General features: G+C 46.3%; 1 protein-coding gene across 5 annotated transcripts in view; it reads left to right on the forward strand.

The window, feature by feature from the left end:
• SV2B (synaptic vesicle glycoprotein 2B) overlaps positions 1-21,073 on the forward strand; it is a 208,142-nt gene that overhangs the window by 40,606 nt on the left and 146,463 nt on the right. Inside the window, exon 1 of one of the 5 annotated variants that reach the window (XM_058736681.1) lies at positions 307-328. The exons of the other annotated variants lie outside the window; for them this stretch is intronic. The gene's annotated coding sequence lies outside the window, so the exon portion shown is untranslated. Of the gene's footprint in view, positions 1-306; positions 329-21,073 lie in introns of those variants that run through there. 5 annotated transcript variants of the gene reach the window in all.

The raw sequence follows: 21,073 nt of genomic DNA on the forward strand, positions 1-21,073 counted from the left end.
AAAAAAGATCATTTTTCCAGTGATTCATTAAGGGCTCAGGAAGGTGCAAAAGTCTCCATGGGAGGGGCATAAAACTTAGGGGAGGAGGAGAAGCCCTGGGGCTGTCCAAATAGTAGCTGAATCATGATGCTGAATCCTGCACCAGTGGGAAATCTACCTAAAGAATGGCCGAATGTGAGGACAGCTGGTGGCTTTGAGGTGGGACTTGGCTGCCCCTCTCTGAGCGGCTCCGCAGTGCAATGGGGACCAAAGTGAGACTGAACACTTTGCCTCAAGAAATCTGCATATGTAGCAGCCATCGGCATGAGAGAGGCCAGTGCAAACCAGAGTAATGCCAGGGAAAGACATCTCCCTATCATCATCATCATCACCATCACCACCACCATCACCACCACCACCACCATTGTTACTGCTTTTATGCTTCACTCCCATTCTGGGTTGAGTGAACAAAATTGGTTTACTTCCTTTCTCCACTTCTGGCCTCTCTTTATAGCTCCTTCAGCTCGGTTTGGAACCTTACATATTTTATGCATGGGCTAATGAGCTCTTTCTGCACGGAGGTAGGGTCTGGGGGTGTGGGCATGCTGGCTGATCCGCTTGGGGTTCCTGGCTTTTACTCCTAATCTCCAGCTTCTGTCTGGCCTGCAGCAGATGGAATTCTCTGCAGGAGGCTCAGCCAAGTTGCTTCACTTTTGAGAATAAGGCAGGGTCCAAAATACATAAACAAAATCCTGGTAGAAAACCTATCTTTGCAAGGAGCAAAGGGTTGGCATTTCTAGGGGAACAAGCTTTTTCCAAAGATAAGAACTGTCTTTTTAAAGATAAATCTCCTAATTTGTTAATCTTTTAGCATTCAGGGAGAGATTAGTGGCTAAAGTGGATGAGGAAAGGTAAGCTGTGCTGAAGGTTCTCTGTCATTTGAGATGCAAGTACAAAGTTATGGTTAGCAGTTCTTTTGTTCTTGTGCTTGGGTTTGGGCTGCTGGGTGACCTGCTTGAATTTAGCAAGTGACAAATCCCACTTCGGGATCTGGTTGTTGTAAACTAATGTCACACAAACGGGCGACTTGTTCCAAACCTTGTGTTTGCAAGGAAGTTTGAAATTACCTAAATTTGTTGGTGAAATCAGTGAGCGTTCAAGTTTGCCATGCAAATAGTTGGTTTTCTGATGCTTATTAATTTTTTTCTGATTAGAAAAGTGGTGCTTGCTATTAAATAAGATTTGGAAAATAGTAAGACGCACTATAAAGCTCTTTATTTCTGCTTCCAGTTTGCTAGCCACAAAGTTTGTTCTAATTTACCCTACAAGCAGCAATGTCTGAGTGCCTCCTCAATGTATCCTTGCTTGAAGTATTACCTTTAAGAGAAAAATCAAACATGGTCAGTTTGTTAAATGAGAAAATATCTTCTTTTACTTTTCATTTATTTGATTGCTAACATGATTCAGCACTTTTACTTACTAATTGTGTTTCCTCTTATAAGCACTGTCTTTTCATGCTCTATGCCATTTCAAATTGAGTGTTGGTGTTTTCTGTATTTGTCATTAAAGCTCTGTGTATATTGTTAGTAAGAGCTCTGTGTATATTGAGGATATTAAATCAGTGACTTATAATTATTGTCAACATTTCTCCAGTCTATTTGCCTTTAATTTTGTATTTATGTGGTCTTCTAGCCATGTAGAAATCTAGTTTTATATACTCATATTACCAGTATTTTCAGTTAAAATCTCTTTCATTTCATGCTTAGGAAGTCCTTTTTTACCCTAAAATCAGAAAAGTACTCATCTGGATGTCTTAACTATTTTTATTACTTTTATTTTATATGTGATGTAATGTTAATCGTTTGGACTTTATTATGGCATATAGTGTGAGGTAGGGATCTGTCTCTATTTTAGTCCACTTATCTGTTAATCAGTTCTTTCATATGTACTTAATGAATACTCCTCCTTTCCCCAGTGAATTGAAAATCCACCTTCTATTTTGTTCCATTTGATCTTTCTGCCTCTTTGTGCCCAAACTAATGTAATTGTTTTAGTTTTATGTTACGTTTTAATATCTAGCAGTACAAGTCCCTCTTCATTCTTTTAAAATGTTCCTTGGCTCTTTTCACCCATTTATTCTTCCAGATAAATTGCTGAATCATGTTGCCAAGTTAAAAAAAAAAATCCTGGTGGAGGAATTTGGATAGAAATTACAGTTCAATTTTATTACAAATTACATTTGTATTTATGTAGTAACCTTGCAAACCATTTGGCGAGAATTGGCATTCCATAACATGGTAAATTTCTTTATTTACTCAATGTTTGTTTCCAGTCTCCCTATAAAACTTTGCATTTAAAAATCATAATAAAATAATAGAAACTTATACTTATTGAGAACTTAATATGTGTGAGGCTTTGGGTTCTTTAAATTTAGTATCTCACTTAATCCTCCCAACTTACCCCAGGTGATACAGATGGCGAAAGGCAGTGCCATGGCACCCACTCAGAGCTTTCTGATTCTGAAGCTTGAGCTGTTAACTTCTACAATATATTCCTTTCTTTAAGATTCCAGCAAATCGAGCAGCACCTGGGTGTCTCAGTTTATGTGTCTGGCTCTTGATTTTGGCTCAGGTCATGATCTCATGGTTGGTTGTGGGACTGAGCCCTGAATAGAGCTCCTCGCTGATCAGGGGGGCTGCCTGGGATTCTCTCTCCCTATCTCTGCCCCCCGCCCTGTGATCACACTATCTTTCTCTCTCTCTCTCAAAATAAATAAATAAATACTTAAAAATCATGCAATTTGAGTGGTGGGGACTAATGTCTATGAACCTACAAATTTTTGTTCTGTCACCTTAGGCAGGTTTTTTTTTATTTTTTAAAAAATGTTTATCTTTTTTTTTTTTTTTTTTTGAGAGAGAGAAAGAGAGTGCAAGCAGGGAAGGGGCAGAGAGAGAAGGAGACACAGAATCTGAAGCAGTTTCTAGGAACACAGAGCCTGATGCAGGGCCTGAACTCACAAACTGTGAGATCATGACCTGAGCTAAAGTCGGACACTTAACTGACTGAACCCCCTAAAGACCTTAGGCAGGTTTTCATCTAGTGCTATGGTTTTCAAACCTGACTGTACATCAGAATCAGCTGAGGAATTTATTTTTAAAAAATTCACTTCCTAACTGTCCTGAGACAGTTAGGAAAGCCCAAAACTGTAGGGATGGGGCTGGGAAATCGACTTTTTAAAATAAACTGCCCAATGACCCCAATATGCAGCCAAAGGACCCAGTGATAGAGTATATCTTCAATTATTATTTTGGTTTCTACTGTTTTTATTTTCTTGCTGGAGTCACCTATAATTCTTGGGTAGAATTTTGTTTCTTTGTCTTTCGTGCCTATTATATTCTCTCATCATTTGTACCTTTTTATATTTTTTCTTTTTCTTCTGAAGATGGACTCCATAGCCAGGCAAACCAGACAGGGCACTCCCTAGCTAGAACGGAAGAGGGAGGAGTTGGCGTTAGAAATAGTAGCAAATGAGATCCGAACATTCTTTCTCTTGAACTGTGGTGGGTCCTCCTCCTAAGCAGGGAATTATTTCCTTTTTTCCATTTCCTTCCCTTCCACACCCACCTTAAGAAAGCATTGCTTTGTATCAGTAATATTTTTTTTAGGTTTATTTATTTTTGGGAGAGAGAGAGAGCATGCGAGCAAGCGCAAATGGGGGAGGGGCAGAAAGAGAGGGAGACACAGAATCTGAAGCAGGCTCCAGGCTCTCAGCTGTCAGCACAGAGCCCGACGTGGGGCTCAAATTCACAAACTGCAGAATCATGACCTAAGCCAAAGTTGGATGCTTCACCGACCGAGCCACCCAGGTGCCCCTGTATCAATATTTTTAATGTGATCTTGCCCATTGACTCCAGGAGTCTTACTACAAAGACTGCATTTCCAATATGTGCTAACTGGCCCCTGTTTGGTAAAACTCCCAATATGCCAAGCACTGTGAACATATTACCTTATGGATATATATCTCATTAGGCCAGGGATGCTGTGGATGCAGGTCAGGTGTGCACAGAGCCTGATTCAGAGTGGGTGTTTATCATAGGCGCCCTCCCTCCGCTCCATCAACACTGCTCGCAAATGGGGTCCCCAGACATCCTCCCTGAGGATTCAGTTAGGAAAGCAGGAGTGCCTGAGGTTGGTTTCTCTGTGTGAATCATCTTTAATCACTAAGCTTTCTCCTGCTGGGTTGACTCTGCCCCAGCCTTTTGTGCTGTGAGCCATTTGGACAGCAGTCCCCTGCTTGTTCTCTGCCAGCACGCTTGCTGTAGAGCTGGTCCTCCCCAGTTCTGGCTCCTTCTCCGTCCCCTCTGCTGCTTCTAGTTGCTTGTTTCAGCTCTCTGAGCCATTTAACAAACCTGGATGTGCCAGTTAACATATTTTGCATCTGGGGCTCATCTGCCCCAACCTTTTGCCTGTCTTCAGGCCTACGTGTTCCAAGATGTCTGTTTTAAAAAAATTTTTTTTAATGTTTTATATTTATTTTTGAGACAGAGAGAGACAGAGCATGAGCAGGGGAGGGGCAGAGAGAGAGGGAGACACAGAATCTGAAGCAGGCTCCAGGCTTTTAGCTGTCAACACAGAGCCCGACGCGGGGCTCTAACTCGTCAACAGCAAGATCATGACCTGAGCCGAAGTCGGAGGCTCAACTGACTGAGCCACCCAGGTGCAAATAGACCCAAGATGTCTATTTAGAGCTTGAGGAAAGCGGGTGTGGGTGGGCCATAAAACCATAGAGTCGGCATGTGCTTATCCAGGAATAACCTCAAAAGTCAAGATCCATGGGGCAAACGCTCATGGGTCCCTGTGTACATGGTGCCATTTGTGGGACAGAAATGAGGGTGGTGGGGGAATTTGAGTTTGTTGAATGTCAGGTAATTAATTGCCTACCATTTTCTGAAGAGCAGACCTCGCTTACCCTTTGCAACAAATTCCTGTGAGGTAGGAAGTGTTGTTTCCATTTTATAGGGGAGCTAAATCACACATTCCAAGTCTTATAAGGGGTGCACAATAGAGTGGTGATCCAGGCCTGTGGACTCCTTGCCTGGTGCTTTTTTTCTCTATACTGGGCCTGTCTTCACTGAAGGTCTCCAGAGACTGCTTGGGAAAAGGCTGGATTTGTGGTTAAGCCATCTCCAGGGGAGACAGACCTGAGCGGTGAACACACTTGTCTGTGTTGTCTGCATGTCTGTAAGTCACCCCTTTACCTGGAAATCACGTGGGACCGTGTGGAGGACTGTGGTCGAGAGACGTGCCCTGGAGAGGTGTATAGGGAAAGTGGGGTGCACTGCGTTGCCCTGAATGTCACCCCATCACAAGACACCTGGCTTTGCCAGTTCAGAGAGGGTGCTTAATCTCCCTTAGGACGCCATTTGTCCGCGTAACCTTGGCCCCTCATTATGGGAAAGGCAGCTTGGGTGGGCAACGGTTTTGGCTCGCCAGTACTGGTCTGCTATGCTTTTCTCACTACATTCATTCAATTATCAAAATGTTATTAAGATTTAAATGAAACCTCCCAGCCTCATCTCTCCATCTGCTCTTGCTATTTATTCTCTCAGGGACCTCACGAATCTGTCATTTGCGATTTTACAGCTTTGCGTATCCGCAGTGCCTGTGGCGTTTCCTCTGCAGGCGACGATGCGTGACTCTCCAAGCAGGACTCTTGGGGGGATCGTGAAGCTAGTGGCACCCTCTTCCTCAGGGAGCGAGAAACCCTGTCACACGTGCCCAGCAGCCCTGCGCTTGTGGGAGCACGTACACCCTTCGTGTACAAAGCAGACGTTTTCAGCCCACAGAGAGATGGGAGGCTGCTGCGAAGTCATACTACAACGTTCTGCTGTCCAGAAATGCAAAAGTATTTGTTCTCGGGGCTGCTGGGCGGCTCAGTCTGTTGAGCGTCTGACTCTTGGTTTCAGCTCAGGTCATGACCTCCCGTTTCGTGGGTTCAAGCCCCACATCGGGCTCCCTGCTGTCAGTGCAGAACCCGCTCTGGATCCTCTGTCCCCCTCCCCGCCTCTGCCCCTTGCCTGCTCACACACTGTCTCCCAAAAGTGAAGAAACATTTTTTTAAAAAGTATTTGTTCTCGAAAGGGGAGTGCATTAGTTGGCTTGGGCTGCGGTAACAAAACACCACGACTGGGCGACTTAAACAGCAGACATTTCTTTTCTCACGTGGTTCTGGAGGCTAGAAATTTGACTTCGAGGTACCAGCAGGTTGGTTTCCTCTGAAGCTTCTCTCCGTGGCTTGAGGATGCCACCCTGATGATCCACCCACTCTCCACACGGGCGTCCTTCTGCGTGCGCACATCCCTGGTGTCTCCTTGTGTGTCCCCATCTCTTCTTCTTCTTCTTTTTTTAATGTTTATTTATTTTTGAGAGAGAGAGAGTACAAGCAGGGGAGGGGCAGAGAGAAAGTCAGATGCTCAACCGACTGAGCCACCAAGATACCCATCCCCCCCCAATCTCTTCTTCTTATAAGAACACCAGTCAGATGGGGTCAGGGACCACCCTAAAGGCCTCATGTTACACCTCTTTAAAGGTCCTACTTTGGGGTGCCTGGGTGGCTCAGTCAGTTATGCGTCCAACTTTGGCTCAGGTCATGATTTCACAGTCTGTGAGTTCAAGCCCCGCGTCGGGCTCTGTGCTGACCGCTCAGAGCCTGGAGCCTGTTTCAGATTCTGTGTCTCCCTCTCTCTCTGACCCTCCCCCGTTCATGCTCTGTCTCTCTCTGTCTCAAAAATAAATAAACATCAAAAAAAATTAAATTAAAGGTCCTATCTTGACACAGTCATATTCCGAGGTGCTGGGGGCTAGGACTTCAGCATACGAATTCTGAGGGGCACAATTCAGCCCCTGACAGAGAGTGAATGAGTGATGAGGTAAACACCCGAGTTTCTATTCTGTGCCAGGTGCTGTACTCACAGCTTCACCTACCTTTTCGCATTTATTTAAAAAAAATTTTTTTAATGTTTATTTTTGAGAGACAGAGACAGAACCTGAGTTAGGGAGGGGCAGAGAGAGAGGGGGACAGAGAATCCAAAGCAGGCTCCAGGCTCTGAGCTGTCAGCACAGAGCCCTACACGGGCTCGAACTCACAAACTGTGAGGTCATGACCTGAGCTGAAGTCGGACGCTTAACTGACTGAGCCACCCAGGTGCCCCTACCTTTTCTCGTTTATTAAAGAGGATCCCCCAGCTCACCTGACAGTGATCCCAGGTGACCTCTTCATCATCACCCCCGTGCAGTTGGTACAAGGGATGAGGCTTCCCTCGAGAACCTGGAAAGTTAACATCAGGGCATGGGGAGCAGAGTCGGAAAATGAACTCACTTTGAAGAGAGAAAAGGGCCCCCGGTGCCACTGTACTTGAACATCACTGGATCGAATATACCAATAATGATAATACCTGATACTTGCTGAGTGCTTCCTGTGTTCTAAGTGCTTTAAATGTATTAGCTATTTAATTGTCAGAATTCTAAAGAAAGCACATCTAACACTTTTCAGAGGTGTTGGTCAGCCAAGTGTGCGGGGAAAGGGGAGCTCCTCAGAAAGTGGTGTCAGCGGGTGGCTTCCGAGTCCGTGTAAGAGAGAGGGCGCTGTCCCCGAGAGACTCAGGTAGGAGGGGTCCCTCGGCGAGGCTGCTGCTGCTGTGGGCACGGGTATGGGGTCTCTGAGCTGGAGCCGGGTGACTCATCTGCCTCTGCTTGCTGCAATTCTGTGTTCTTCAGCCTCCTTCCAGATATCCTTCCCACGCTGGTCTGCCTAAGGGGAGGAGGGGACGCCAGTCACACCAAGCTGAGCATCCTGTCTGACAGGTAGATCTCTCCTTGGCAATAAGCCATGTGGCATTCTGGTTGATATCTCTGTCCAGAATTCATGATCAATTTAGAGGGGCTGGTGTAGGGTTGGTGCAACCTGATTTAGGGTGGGAGCCAGACCTCAGGCAAGGATAGTCTGTTTTCCATGGCTGCTGGAGCCAATGACCATGAACTTAGTGGCTTAAAACAACACACGTTTGTCGTCTCACAGTTCTGGAGATCGGAGGTTGAAATGGGTGTCACTGGGCTAACATTTCCTTCTGTTCCTTTACTTTTTCCAGTGTCTGGAGGCCCGGTGCGTTGTTAGACTTACGGCCTCTTTCTTTATGTTCAAAACCAGCAGCTTAGCATTTTCAAATTTCTCTCTGACTCTGACACGCCCCTGCCTTCCTCCGTTAGTTATGAGGACCCTTGTGATCCTACGGTGGGTTCACTCAGATAACCCAGGATAGTCTCTCGCTCTTATGATCCTTAACTGAATCTTATCTGCAAGTCCCTTTTGCCATGTAAAATAACACCTGCACAGGCTCCAGGGATTAGGACATGGATGGCTTTCGGCGGGGGTGGGGGGGTCATTCCTCTGCCTTCCGCAATTATCCACAGTTATCCTGAGATAACTCAGATTTGGGAAGATTCTTGAATGATGGTCAGCTGGTCACCTTAGTTACCCCAAATTCTCTAATTTTTGAGGTCGTCCTCCCTTCCCGAGGAGGCAAGGGGGAGGGTGTTAGTACTCCATGTGGACATAAAGGAAACTGAGTTTCACAGAAGCTGAGTAGTTCCCTGGGGTTGGAACCTATTCTGGCCAGCAGCTCTGTCCTTTTCATTACACCATGCTTCCTTTCTGATCCATTTAACAGATAGGGACGCGGAGACTTATTTCTGTTAGATAGGTAAGTGGAGAACCAGGAGAAGGAATACAGTTTCCCAACCAGGTGGTGGGAATGTAGGAATCTACGGGTGTAGATCTTCATGAGGTGTGCCGGGAATTGCCCTGTCTGCCTCAAAAGCTAACATTCCTCAGTTGCTGGTGTCATTCTGTGTTTAGCTTTATTGTAAAACTAAACCAGCAAATCAGGTTACAAACCACCTTCAGAAGGAAGCAGGAAAATCTTTTATTTTATTTCTTATTTCATTTAATTGTTCATTCATTCATTCATTCATTCATTCATTCTTTTATCACCCATAGAGGTCTTTTCCTTTGGTGAGTGCTTTGGGGAATACAGAGGCGTTTAAGGTATGGCTTTTGTTCTAAAGGAGTCTACATCTGGGGCACCTGGGTAGCTCATCTGGTTAAGCGTCAGACTTTGGGTCAGGTCATGATGAACATTTCGTGGGTTCAAGCCCTACATCGGGTTCTGTGCCTGGAGCAGAGCCTGGAGCCTGCTTGGGATTCTGTGCCTCTCTCTCTCTCTCTCTGCCTGCCCTTCCCCCGCTCATGCTCTCTCTCTCTCTCTCTCTCTGTCTCTCAAAAGTAAATAAATGTTGAAAAAAAATTTAAAGGAGTCTACAGCTGAGCAGTTCAGTCTGGTCATCTGTCTTGCCGGCCACACAGCAGAGATTTTGGAATCGGAAACCATGGACTCAAATGCTAGCTCCATCCATCCCTAGTGTGTGATCCTGGGCCGGTTGCTTAACTTCTCTGAGCTTGCCTCATTTTTTCTTTCTATACAATGGGGTAATAACTGTAGCTACCTTGGAAGGTCCTCGTGGGGACTGGATGAATGTCAAGCTTTCAGCTCTAAGTTGGGCTCGTGGCAGAATGCTTATGAAATGTTCTCTCACTGTCCTGCCCCTTGGGGCTTAGATTTACCTTTAGAGAAAAGAGAAAAAGGATGGATGAGTGTGGTAGGGAGCGTGGGCAATGAATTTCAACATTCTGGGGCATCATAAACTAATTAACGGGCAAAGGCCAGCCTGGAAACAGGTCAGCTGCACCCTTTGTGTGGCTGTTCTAGAACAAGCTTGTTATGCCATGCCCCCCTGTTTGAGGTTGCTGGGAAGGCATTCTGTAGTCTCTGACCTCACACTGAAAGCCCTGTCCAGCCCGCTTTTCTTGCATCCACTGGCGGAGAGGCTCAGTAGGGGCTTAGAAAGCAGGTTGTCCACCTGTCCTGATTTTGGGAAAGAAAAGCTCTTTCTGTGGAATAAATAGCTTCTGGGATGAAAAAGGAAAGAAATACTCCAGAGGGATAGCAGACCCAGAATGGGCCCAGGAACAGCCCAGAGGGGGTTTGGGTGCATAAGGAGCTGAGATGGCAGTGAGGAGGTGGAGAGGGGGGAGGTGGGAAGGAGGAGCTAAGTGTTCTGCTGAGTCTAGCCCGATGCCTTTACAGATGGAGTTCAAGTTTTAACCCCTGCATACTGGGGGTGTAGAAATAAATAGTCCCAGGGGTTCATCAGGATTTCTGCATTAGCTCTGCCCAGCTAAGCAGATTCAGGAGTAGTTCTCTGAGCTTTTCTTTTCTTTTTCTCATTATTAGCCTTGACGTGACATGTATTTTATGGACTCTAAGGAGACTCGGGCGGAGGCAGCAAATAATATTTGGGGCCCTGCACAGAAAATCATCCCCCAGGTATCTGAGCAGATTCCATAGAGAAAAGGAAGGCAGCACACCTGTGAGCCCTGTTGTCCTTCTCACGTTCGTCCCAAGGGCTCAAACCAAACTCGAGACTGTACAGAAACTGCACTTGCCCCCTCCGGGGTCACATCGCGTCACCAGCCCCACGCAGTGTCTCACAGAGGTTGTCAGCCCCTCCGGGGAGCTGTGCTCACCCCCTCCCACACTGTGAGCCAGCCTCCGAGCCCGCTCTCCAAGGAAGTGGGACGGGAGAACTGGGGGAGGTGTCAGCACGCAAAAGCTGTTCTGTCCTTTCCCTCGACAATGAACTTTGCAGCTTGGAAGCAATGATTTTTCTGCACGCGTCAGAACAAGTGAGTGAAGCAGATAGCGACCCAGTGTCCAGAATCCCCCCCACGCCCCCCACCTCCCCGCCACCTGGTTGAATATGAGGTCCCTGTGTCTCCATGTGCAAGTCCCTTGTCCTGCAGCTTTCTAGACAGGGGTAAAAGAATCACAGTGATGGGTGTGCTGAAGGAGAGGTCAGTCGCCCGGGGTTGAATGAGTAGAGGCAATGCGGCACTGTGGCTGAGCCAGGCGAGAAGCCAAAGCCAGCAAAGGTGTAGTGTAGTATGTTTGGGAACAGCCCAGGATGGGAATGTGGTCCGGGGGCACAGATGTGGCTGCAAAGGTGGACGGAACCCAGGTGGAGCTCCCACATAGGCGTCCAGCACGATGAGCCTGGCGTGGGCGAGAACCCCCAGGAGGGTCTATGCGGGGGAAGTTGTTAGGCAGTAGGGAGCCATGGCTTCTTTGGAGGGGATGTTTTTCAATCTGCTCTGGTCTGTGGTTGGAGGCAGTATGACTTTGTGGGTTTTGGTGTGTCCCCTGGTTAGAATCCGAGCCCTGCCCCTTACTACGTATGTGCCCATGAGCACGATTTTCCTCGGCCTCTGCTTCGTTTCCTGTAAAATGGAGGCAGGAATGGCACGCGTGAAGGGGGCTCGAGAGAGTTCAGTGTGCCAGCTTGGGAGAGCGCTTTGTTCAGTGGCTGACACTTGGCATGGCTCAGCAGGTGCTGGTGGACATCCGAGTGGGCAGGTTCATGAGCTAATTGCAAATTCAGGGGCAAGACCAGGGTCAAGTGTTGTGGTGATGTGGGAGGAGTGACTGCGATCTTCCAGGGAGACAGCGTGGAGGCAGAAGAGAGGTGTGCTATGCACAGAGTCATAGAAAACATTTCTATTTAAACTGGAGTTGGAGGATGAGGAGCAGGGAATGGGAGAGAGAAGAGGCATTCAGGGAGGAAGGAGGAGATCCAGGAGAGAGCAGGGTGCATGGATCCCGAAGAGAAGAGGGCTGACCAAGAAGGGGGTCCAGGAGGATGGGGGTCCAGTGAATCCACACATTCCTTAAGGTATTTGCTGGTGAAAGTGATACAGGCTGCCTGGGTCCAGGAACCCAGAGGAGGACCCCACAGTGTGCCGGAGAAAAAACAGAATTTGTTGAATAGCGTGAGTGACAGAGAAGAGAAGACAAGACAGAGTGTCTGGGAGATTTGGAAAGGGAGAAGGAGTCTCGTTGTGGCCCAGGGTAGGCACTTATATCAGAAAAGGGTCTAGGGGACATGTTGCTCCAGGAATCCAGGGAAGGGTCCAATCAAAGGAGAGTGCCAGGTGACCAATAGGTGTTATTCCATAAATTACCCAAAGTGCTGACATTGGCTGAGGTTTGTTCGAAGCTAATGTCCTGGAGCAGGTTTGGGATCTGCCTCTTTTTTTTTTCTTAATTTTTTAAATGTTTATTTATTTTTGAGTGTGAGCTGGGGAGGGTCAGAGGGAGAGGGAGACAGAGAATCTGAAGCAGGCTCCAGGCTCTGAGCTGTCAGCACAGAGCCTGACGGCGGGGCTCGAACTCACAGACCACGAGATCATGACCTGAGCCAAAGTCGGACGCTCAACCGACTGAGCCACCCAGGTGCCCCATGGGATCTGGCTCCTCTTAGGTTATGATCAGGTGTTTCGGGCCGAGGATGCTTAATTTTCTTGCTTTCCCCTTGAAGCGGGAACTTCAGGCTTCTTTGGCTGCTTTGGAAATAGAGCCTTAGTAGAAAAACTGCAGAGACGAGACTTTCTAAAGTGGAGCCCCTTCAGCTCAAGGCGGCGGGAAAGGTTGCTGAGAGAAATGTTTCCGGATGGTGTGATATTTGAGCATCTTTATAGGGTAAAAAAGGAATAGTGTGAGGAGACCAAGCTTAGAGATTCAGAGGGAGGAGGCGGTGGATGGAACCAAATTCAGGAACAAATGGGGGCAGGCGGGGCTGAGCCCAGGGAGGAGGTGAGCCTTAGAAGTCAGTAGTGGTGCTGGGGAGGCAGAGCACAGGGGATGGGGGAGAGTTTGGGGTGGACAGAGGTGGGAGTCACTGTGAGCCAAGGCGACAGGGTTCACTGAATTGGGAATGTGATCGGGAAGCAGGAGGGAAGGTTTAGGAAGTGGGACGGGATGCATGAGAAAGGTTTGGAACAACCCCCAAGGGAATAAAACTAGGTACTTACTGGGGGCTCTCCAGTCACTGACAAGCAGGATGGGGGCTCAGCTGGTGTGAGCACCTGCCTTGGAAGTTGAGTGTGTGTGTGTGTGTGTGTGTGTGTGTGTGTGTGTCTACATATATGTGTAGTGTGTGTGTGTATATATATCCATGTATTTTGTTTGTTTTTTGTTCCACTGTTGGTGGTTTGCTTTTAGAATGAGTGTTCAGCAGCATAAGCAACAGGAAAAAAAGAAAATGAGTTTCTGCTGGAAAGGGTGCCTGTCTGTGGAACATGGAACCAGCAGCATTTTACATATAGTTGGTGCATAATAAGGACTGGGAGACTAAAGACTATTGGGATCTGTTACATGCCAGAGCAAGGGAGACCTCTCCCATCACCCCTGCTGGCTCAGTTAATGCTATAAAAACCCCAGGAGGAAGGCTATGCTATTACTCATATCTTACAGGTGGAGAAACTGAGGACCAGAGAAGTTAAGGGACTTGAATACGGTCACACACAGAATAAGTGGTGAAGGTGGCAGTGGACATCTGTGACCATGTGAGAAACAGGCATTTTCTCTGACATCCTGTGTGCACAGTGCAGACTTGGTTTTAGAGTGAAATAGACGTGGAAGGAGCTGCGTTTGTCTGTTGGGTCAGAGGCACCTGTAAGCACAGGGCTTTGACTCTAGAAAAGAAACCAACATTGAACTGCCACCTTCCCATAGCACTGCTCTCAGGCAGTATGTATGGGAACTTTTCCTTCCCTTTTTTCTCTCTCTCTCTCTTTTCTTTTTTGGACACTGCTCAAATGCACAGGAATTGACAAATTCTAATGATAGTCTATTTTGGAGGGAGTGTTAAATTATTCAGATGCAGGCTCAAATAGAATGTCTCCAGCAGCCTTGACTTCCTGCTTGAACTTGCAGATGTCAGTTTGCAGAGCCCAAGCGAGGGTCTGCAGACGATACCTTGGGTGGGCAGGTGGCAGGGCTTGCATCCGCCACTCTAAACCCTTGCCGTTTCCAGTCCCAGGCTGTGGGGTCCCTCGGCAGGACTGGCGCCCTGGCAACCAGACCCTGGCTGGAGCTTCTTTGCTTGTGTGTAGGTGTGCTAGTAAGTTATGCAATCCACCAGATGCTGGAACCGATGCTTCCAGCCAGCCGATGTGGGGTCACCACACACGTGGTGTTTGCTTTTCTCTGGGCTCCCAAAGGTCCACACGCGTCCACTGGGGCTTTGTGCAGGATCCTTCCAAAAGTGAGGTGGGCTGTGATTTCTGAACGTGGGAGTCCTCTTATAACTCTCCACTTTTCTTGGTTCTACTCAGCCTCCTCTCCTCCAGGAACCTTTGTGCCTCCTCTGATGAGGATGTTGGTGCAAGAGGCTCTTCAGGATTGAATAGCTCTCATTCCAGCCCTGTTTATGTCCAAGCCCCTGGAGGGCTGGACGGCACAACCATGTAGGGGTGACATGGGAAGATTATTTATCACCCAAACCAGGACACCTACCAGAGTGAAAAGGGGGCTCTCTTTCATAGTGGTTCCAGAACACCAGGCATAATTTAGCACAATGTTCTCGAGGGAACACAGACTCCAGAATGAACTGTATGCTTAACTTCAAGGGACCTCAGTTTTCTCATCTGTTAAACTGAAGCCTACTTTTCATGATCACGTGGCAGTAATATAGCTAATAGGCCAGGCACTATGCCTAGCATGTAAGCGTTCAATATATATTAGCTCTTTCTTCTTTTTAGTTTAAAAAAACTCAGTTAAAAAAAAAAATAAAGCAGTGGCACCAGAATCATCTGTAGGCTCCCAGCAGGTGGGATTGAACACCTGTTTTCTCCTACCACCCCCACCCGATCCTCACCCCCCCCACCCCCCCACCCCCCCCCCCACCCCCGCCCCAGCGCTCTTGCTAACCCAGACTGGGGTGTTGAGTTTTCAGTCAGCCATTTCCTTTTTTCTCAGATGTTTCTGGTCTATATATATAGTGGTGTTTCTCAACTTTTTTTCTTTTTTCATTATTAGCCCTCAGGAGGCTTTTTAGATATTTTTTCCTCCTAATTGCTAACCCTTTCCTCCCCACCACGAAATTTTAATACCACAGGTACACCATGTATCTGTTCACGTATGGTGGCCCTTTGAGGAGCCCAGACCATTGTGATGCCTTCTTCTCACCCCATAGAACCAATTTTTGCTCCCTCCTAGAAGTGATTTTGTTTTTCTTTTTTAAAGTTTATTTATTTTGAGAGAGAGAGAGAGCACGAGCAGGGGTGGGGCAGAGAGAAAGTGAAAGAGAATCCCAAGCAGGCTCTGCACTGTCATCGTGCAGCCTGATGCAGGGCTCGATCTCATAAACTGTGAGATCGTGACTTGAGCTGAAATCAAGAGTCAGACGTTTAACACACTGAGCCACCCAGGTGCCCCCTGTAAGAAGTGGGTTTCACACCCTGGGAGGGGGGCAAGGTCCCCCTTTGAGAATTCCTGGCATACAGCATGGTCATGTTTGATCTACCCACTATCTACCCATGATAGATTTGCCCATGCCCAGAATGTGGTGCTTCTCAGCTGGAGCCCATGTGGCGGGGAGGGGAAAAGCCATGAAAACCAGTAAGAGCTACCTTTGGTTGAGCAAACGCCTCAAGGCACTTTATCGCTAACCCTCACAGCAATCCTGCAAAAGAAAAAAAAATTTTTTTTCATGGATGAGAAAGCTTAGGCTCAGAGAGGGAATGTCACCCATGGCTGAAATGACTGTTGAGTGACAGAAAGAGAATTTAAAACTGTGTCTGTCAGATAGGAAAGTTGAAACCTCTCTGACACCCTGGCCAGGGAGAAGGTGGTGGTAGAAGGAAACCAGCATTACCTGAGCTCCTACTATGTGCCTGGGGCTCTCTTAGGGGCTTTATCCACTTTATCTCATGTAATTGTTACCTCTGCTCTGTGAGGCGGGTGTTCCCCAGTTTTGGAGATGAAAAATGGGTTCGCAGTGATTATTTTGTTATAGCTCACACACGGCCAGCATTCATGAAGGCTGGATTATAACCCAGGTCTGCTTGCTCCTAAAACCCCTCTCTCTGACCATGAGGAAAGAGACTCCCTAAAGGAAGTGTTCTGAGCACCTACCTTGCAGGAGGGTGAGAGAAACCCCCCCGCCAAAGTTGTAGCTTTCTCCCACGGCCAGTATTTTATGTGCTTCAACTCCCCTTCCCCAACACACACACTCAGTTTTTGGGGGGCACAGTTAGGTAGAACGAGAAATATAAATTATACTGTTTTGAAAACTTTGTAAATATCACTACTGTCACAAACTATGAGGATCTGGGAAGCCCAGCTGAAATCACTGGTCCCTGATATGGCAAAGAGTGACCTGTGCTCTTTGGAGATAATATAGCAGGATGGCATTCAGGCAGTCATGGGCGGATGGTGTGGTTTAGAGATGAACCTCAGGTCTGGAGGAAGAGAGAGTGGCCTTACTTGAGCAGGTTGCTGGGAGGTTCGATGCAGGGTTAATGCAACTGACAACTCCAGAACACAAGGAGTCAGTTTCTGGGGGGTTCCTCTCTAGGGCCCTTTCGTATGTCTTTGGGGAGACAGTCTTCATCTACATGTGCTGATCCCAGCCAGTGAAGCATCGGGGCGGGGGTGGGGAGGACCCAGTCCCCTCTGGTGCTTTGCCCCAGGCAGAGAACCAGGCAGTGGAATGAGGGATCTTGGGAGAAGCTATCAGCAAGCCCCTTACGTCTTTCATTTTCTCATTGGCCTGATTCGCTGAGCCCTGACCTGACAGCCAGGCAGGATCAACCGTGGCTTCCACACCCTGGAGGAAGAGTTTAGGGTCCCGTAGGTGGACTGCTTTTTTAGTCATCATGTCTGTCTTCCCAGGAGTGGGAATGGCTGCCTCCTTCCCCGGGGAAGGCGGGGGTGGTGACAGCCAGGGTTGGCTGGCTCTCCTGCTGTGCTGAGAGGCATCTGGAGGCTGGTTCCTGGGGATCTAGAGCTGGCAGTGATGAAACACAGAGCTGCAGCTTTGGCTGGAGAAGCAAGATGCCTCTGAGGTGGTTGCTCATTCCTGCCCTCCTGGACACAGGCTGCTCACCTGACTAGGGTTATGGCAGATTAAGGGAGAGATATCTGGTCCTAAATGAAAAATCAGGTCCTGTGCAAAAGATAGTCTATAGGCAAATCAAAAGTGCCATGTCTGATTTGCAGGGAACGGAAGTCCCAACGGTAAGTCAGTTGTTGGGATGACTTAGGGGAAATCAGGCATCAGGAAAATGCCAAGCCTCAGTTTCCCCAGGTATAAGATGAGAGGGGTGGGTCAGATAGCTTCTACACACCATTTACTGTTTTCTATACTACTTTAAAATGGTTTTGTTGTGGGGAGGGTGCCTGGGTGGCTCAGTCGGTTGAGCATCTGACTCTTGATTTCAGCTCAGGTCATAACCTCAAGGTTGTGGGATCAAGCCCTGTGTTGGGCTCCATGCTGAGTGTGGAGCCTGCTTGGAATTCTCTCTTTCTATCCCTCTGCCCCTCTCCCCCACTCTCTCTCTTTCTCAAATTAAAATAAGTGGTTTTATTGAAAACTTGAATATGCTATTGGGGCCCTCCTCCAGACTCTAATTATTAATCACCCCAACTAATTAAGCCATGTTCATATCAGAATCCAGCAGCTGAAGATGAAAATGGCATCCCAGCATTTACTTAGAGCTGTTACTTATTTCTAACTTATTATTAGATTTACTATGGGTAAAGAGTCCACAAATAATGCATGAGTAGCCATATGCCAAGCATGAGACAGTGAACACATTACATGTACACTTACCTTTAGACTCAGAAATCTTACTTCTAAGATTTAGTTACAAAAGTACAGCCATGGAAATATGAAAACTATACACTCAATGCTGTTAGTTGTGGCTAAGACTACAGTTGATCTAAACACATCCAATAGGTTAAAAACTTATAGGTTCGTAATGGAACTCAGAACAGAACATCTCACTGGTCATTTTGGATGATGCTAGGGAGCCAACTTATTGTTTTGAAAACTGGTAGATAGATGAGGGCAAAGAATTAGATGTTTACATTGATTTTCCTTTGCAAACTGTATCTCAGGACAATCAAATAGTGGATACGGGAAAGTTTCTCTTTATATAAGTATCCCAGCTAGTAATTGAAGAAATGACTTTATAACTAGGATTTTGTAATCCTGAGTCCAGGCAATGATCCCTGGTGTCTGTTAATACCATGAGAAGAAGGAGAGCAAGATTGTATGTGCCTTTGATAGAAGTACCACAACACTGCCTATGAAGTAGCCTTGCTCCCGTCCCCACAAGGCTAACCTGAATATAAAAGAACAGCTATCCAGTAGAACTTTCTGTGATAGAGAAATTCTGTCTGCACAGTCCCACATAGTAGCTACTAGCCATATGTAGGTATTGAGAACTTGAAATAGAGTAGTGTGGCTGAGGAACTGAATTATTAAAATTTATTGAATTTTAATTTTAATTTTAATAGCTATGTGTAGCTAAAAGCTGCTCCATTCGGCAGCCTGGCTCTAGACTTAACCTATGAACTGAGGGAGACACAGGGGACAGAAAAACATGTTAAATGACACCATAAGAATGCAAACAGCAAAACACACTCTATAGGAAACTTTATAGGACCAACTATCTGGTCTCATCAACAAATAACATAAAATGAATAAAAAAGAAATAGTGTGTGTGGGGGAACATATAAATTATTAAGGACAAGTGATATCAACCAATAGTAAGATATGGGGCTTATCTAAATCATGATTTGAATAAATTTTGTATAAAGATTATGAAATGATATTACAAAAATATTGTTTTAGGTGTTATAATGCTATACTGATTATTTTTAAAAGGAGTTCTAATTTTTAAAGGAGTCCTGTTTTTGTTTATTTATTTATAAATGTTTACTTCTTTATTTTGAGAGAGAGAGCATGCACGTGCAAGCAGAGGAGGGGCAGAGAGAGAGAGAGAGAGAGGGAGAGAGGGAGAGAGGGAGAGGGAGAATCCTTGAGCTATCAGCACAAAGCCCAACTCAGGGCTCCACCTTACAAACTGTGAGATCATGACCTGAGCCAAAATCAAGAGTCAGACGCTTAACCGACTGAGCCACCCAGGCACCCCTAAAGGAGTCCTATTTTCAAAGAGACACTACTGATAGATATATTTATGGATGAAATCATGTGATGTCTGGGGTGTGTGAAAGGGAAAACCGGGTGGGGTGTAGATGTAACAAGATTGGAATGGGTTGGTAATTATTAAAGCGGATTGGTGGGTATATAGGAGTTCATTATATCATTCTCTTTATGTTTGAATGTGTTTGAAAATTTTCACAATAAAATGTGAAAAGCAGAAATAAGTATGGGGAACTTCCAGGGAACCCCTCCAACCCCAACAAACAACAGCCATAACAGCAGCAACAAGAACTTCACCCTTGAGCTGATTTCAGAGCTGGGAGCCAGGGACAGTGAGGGTGTATGGAGTGTACCCCAAGGGAAAGACAGGGTCCCCTGAGGGCAAACACCCCTATCAACACGGTGATAAGGAGAGTAAGCCCAGGGCCAGGGGCAGTGTTGAAGAACTGGAACTAAGACTTCTCCAGCAAGCTGCAACACCAGCTCACATGAGCCCAGAACTGCAGCATCCCTGACTCTCAGAGAAAGCAAAAGCACATTCTCTTTGCAGGAAAACATCCTCCATTTTTGGTATGTGGGATTTCCATGGATTAAGGTCAAGCAAATATGAACAAAGAATAGGGTGCATGTGGAAAGTATCACATGGGGGACTTTGGAGGGTGAGAGAGTGTGCCCAAATAACTAAAAGGTATAAATTATTGCAAAAACATAAAGTAGGATTGTCCTGGAGAGTGGTTCTCAGTGTGTGGTCCTGGGACCAGTAGCACAGCATCCCCTGGGAACTTGTTAGAAATGCAGATTCTTGGGCCCTACCCTAGACCTAATAAATCAGGTGGCGGGGCCCAGCCACCTGATTTGGAACAACCCCTCCAGGTGATTCTGATGCACCAAGTGTGAGAGCCTCTGGTCTAGGTAAACGTTTTAAAACTGATGTTCATCAGCTATTAGGAAACATTTCATGAACATCACCAGGCCAGTGATATTTTTCAGCAGATAGGAAAAAAAGTTAACAGTTTCCCAATAGTAAACATTTTTAATTTTTTTTTTTTTACATTTATTTATTTTTGAGAGACAGAGAGAGACTGAGCACAAGTGAGGGAGGGTCAGAGAGAGAATGAGACACAGAATCTGAAGCAGGCTCCAGGCTCTGTGGTGTCAGCCCAGAGCCCTATGCAGGGCTTGAAGCCACAAACTGTGAGACCGTGACCTGAGCCAAAATCAAGAGTCAGACGCTTAACCGACTGAGCTACCCAGGCGCCCCCAATAATAAACATTTTGATGGCCCTAGGTAATTCTATAAATAAAGGCTAATAAAAGTCATTTGACAATTATCCATTAAGAAGTTTTTAAAAATAATAAAAATGTATTTTTTAGCATTTTGTGTACATATTTAGTATCCCAAAGGTATGGTGACTGTCCCAGAGACGGACAAAAATATTACCTTCTCAAAGGGGGCTTTAATTAGCTGTATGCGTCTCCATGGAACCTTCCTCCAAGGAGTTGGCATCTCAAACACTTCTGTCTGGAACTGTCTTTAATTAGCACTAGCTCATTTAGGTCTGGTCTCACTTAACCTGGGATCTGAGCAGCAACCATTCCTGTCTCTTTTCTTTGATCTATTTTCAACAAAAATTGGAGAATATGGCTGATATTCAGTCTCTGTCCCCACTGGACTTCCTGAACTAACCAGACTGGGTTTGGGGGCATGTACCAGATATTTTTGTGGCTTAAATGACCATCTTCTGCTAAGAGCATGCTTGTGCTTGTCCTGAACGAGTTTTTGGCATGCCTCAGTGGCTGTTTATCACTTCTGTATTAAGCATAATAAGATGGGCCCCTCATTAATTACAGCCTTGCTAGAAGTTAATAAACAGATGGAGAGGTAGAAGTCTCCCTGCTTTCTTGTGGTCACAGGCACCAAACAGAAACCCATAGAGCGTCAGATGAACATATGTTAATGCTAAGATTC

The sequence above is a fragment of the Neofelis nebulosa genome, chromosome 7 (genome assembly GCF_028018385.1).
Source record: "Neofelis nebulosa isolate mNeoNeb1 chromosome 7, mNeoNeb1.pri, whole genome shotgun sequence".
Classification (NCBI taxonomy): domain Eukaryota; kingdom Metazoa; phylum Chordata; class Mammalia; order Carnivora; family Felidae; genus Neofelis; species Neofelis nebulosa.